The 487-nt window shown below is 38.4% G+C and overlaps 1 protein-coding gene across 2 annotated transcripts in view; it reads left to right on the top strand.

Annotated features, from left to right (window-relative positions):
- The window catches only part of LOC119587789, a 122,239-nt gene that overhangs the window by 93,324 nt on the left and 28,428 nt on the right, over positions 1 to 487 (top strand). The window lies entirely within an intron of this gene.

Below are 487 nucleotides of genomic sequence, written 5' to 3'. Positions count from 1 at the left end.
TTACCTCCATGAGAGCTTCAGTTCAAATGCCAACGTCCTTTAACTTCTCTTCTTCATTACGTCTTTTGGAATCTTAATTAGACCTTATTTAGAATTAATTAAGACCCGAGAATGAGAAAGGGAGACAAGAAAAGAGAAAAGGGACAAACCAGCGGGCTAAAACAAGCATCAATTATCTCTAAAAAAAAAACTTCATTACCGTGCCCTATTATCTCCTTGTGCCTTTATCTCATTCTCTTATCTCACTGTCACTAACAACACCATTTGAGGAGTACGTTTTAGAATTGATCCTTCCTCCCGTTTTTAGTTGTTGTTTTTTTCTTTACTCCCCCCCCTTTCACACATCTTTTTTTGGATACGGTCTAGCCAGTCTCGTTTTAGATACGCTTCCTCTTGCTTTGGATACGTTTTAGACTCGCCTTAACTCCAACTACACCTTGCTATTTTACATTATAATAAGTCTTAGACACCATCTTCCCTCCCAGTC

This window comes from Penaeus monodon, chromosome 23 (genome assembly GCF_015228065.2).
Source record: "Penaeus monodon isolate SGIC_2016 chromosome 23, NSTDA_Pmon_1, whole genome shotgun sequence".
In the NCBI taxonomy this organism is placed as follows: domain Eukaryota; kingdom Metazoa; phylum Arthropoda; class Malacostraca; order Decapoda; family Penaeidae; genus Penaeus; species Penaeus monodon.
This window is presented reverse-complemented; position numbering and strand designations above follow the sequence as displayed.